This window comes from Nematolebias whitei, chromosome 6 (genome assembly GCF_014905685.2).
Source record: "Nematolebias whitei isolate Nwh7 chromosome 6, NemWhi1, whole genome shotgun sequence".
In the NCBI taxonomy this organism is placed as follows: domain Eukaryota; kingdom Metazoa; phylum Chordata; class Actinopteri; order Cyprinodontiformes; family Rivulidae; genus Nematolebias; species Nematolebias whitei.
In genome coordinates, this window is record NC_056503.1 from 34,580,291 (window position 1) to 34,582,240 (window position 1,950).

General features: G+C 34.7%; 1 protein-coding gene across 1 annotated transcript in view; it reads left to right on the forward strand.

Annotated features, from left to right (window-relative positions):
• LOC119410917 (extracellular calcium-sensing receptor-like) overlaps positions 1-1,950 on the forward strand; it is a 27,417-nt gene that overhangs the window by 290 nt on the left and 25,177 nt on the right. The window lies entirely within an intron of this gene.

Sequence of the window (1,950 nt, forward strand, 5' to 3'; positions counted from 1 at the left end):
TGTGGCTGTGGAGATATTTGCCATTCTGGCCTCCAGCTTTGGACTGACACTGTGTATATTTGCTCCAAAGTGTTTCATCATATTATTTCAGCCTGAGAAAAACACAAAGAAAAGTTTAATGAACAAAACCTAATTGCAAAATATCCTGATGCATGCTCCATTTTCCAGGTAGAAAAATCAAACAAAGTTAAGTCAGGTCCTCTACGGATTAAAAAATAATAATAATCAAAAACTTGTTGAAAGACGAAATATTTAGACAAGACAAGTTTAAAATGTTAAATTAATTTTTTTTTTTTTTTTTTTTTTTTCATATTTCCAGAGGACCTGACTTAACTTTGGTGGACTAACTGTAAAAATATTGGATATTTGAAATTAAGACACGTTTATTTTGATGGCGACAGCTATTTATTTGTTTCTAAAAAAATATGATAATTTGTTGTTGTCTAAAAACATTTGTTTCTAAAAAAAATACCAACTGCCTAATGTTTTAACAGAATAAAAGATCAATACTCTCACTCACTCATGCACATTTCATTTTACTCAGGTTTAATATTTATCACCTATTTGACATTTCAAATGTTGCACAATCACATAAACGGAACAAGTGGTAGATAATCAATGGATGGATAGAAATGTTACATGATATAATAAAGTAATGTTCCAAATGTTACTGTGTTTTTGTTTTTTTTTTGTTTGTTTTTTTCAGTGCTCACTGTAGCATCATAAGAAGAACAATGGAAAGAATGGCCAAATCAAGCAATACTATTTTTTTTATCCTTTTTAGAACTTTTGTGCAGCCAAATAAAAAAGTGCATACATTTTACATATGTATCTATGTCCTGTTGCTTATCAGTGTTTTGGTCACACAGGCAATAGGTTAGGAAGCAAACCCAGCTTTTCCTTTTCTTTTTGACACACTACAACTCCTGATTCTCCAGTGTGCTACTGCATGTATTTACAATAACAGTGTAGTTCATGAAAGTGGCAATGGGCATTCATCCTCCGCTTCACATCCACCATGATGTCTGGCCATTTTTCTCCATTTCTGTAGGATTGCGCTGCTCTGAAACCACATCATTTACAGCTTTGCACATGTCCCACTCACTCCTCTTGCACTTGGCGTTAATGCCAGAGGACACCGTACCAAACAAAACGATTATGTGTCTCTCCCTCATTTACATGCATCTCCAACTCACATTCCATGAATTTCCTCTTTTTTTCCCGCACGTAGACATGCTTTAAGATACAATAAAACATTGTAACAATTGAAAGGTACAATGTCCTGCTGGCTGTTTTTGCTTTGTGTTAGCTGTTCTAGCTCGGAAACTACCTGATAATTTTAATGAAGCCAACCTGATAACCTTCAGCATTCTGACCTTCTGTGCATTGTGGATCACCTTCATCCCAGCATATGTCAGCTCTCCTGGAAAGTTTACTGTGGCTCTGGAGATATTTGCCATATTATTGGTCTCCTATTTTGGACTGATACTGTGTATATTTGCTCCAAAGTGTTTCAATATAATATTTCAGCCTGCAAAGAACACCAAGAAATACATAATGAACAAAATTTGTGGAAAAATTTCAAGCATTTGAAAACAGAATTACGGACATGATAACAGAAATTCTGCTTAAACCTTTATTACATTTTTTTTTCATTCATTCTACCTTTATTTAAACAGATAAATCACAATGAGCCTTGAACACTCATTTATAAGTGAGACCTGTTTAGACAAACAAAAACAGTGGTGAACTGGACACATGTAGGAGTTGGAGGCAAGAAAAATTCCTATCAGACTTTTTTCTTGGCTGAAAAAAACCTCTAATATTGAAAAAACACCTCGCACAAACATTCACATATTTACGTAAACATTCTGCAGAGCAGAGACGAGAGCGGTCAACAACACTTATAGATGCTCTCGAGGTCACTGTAATCAGTCAATGTCCTCCGGT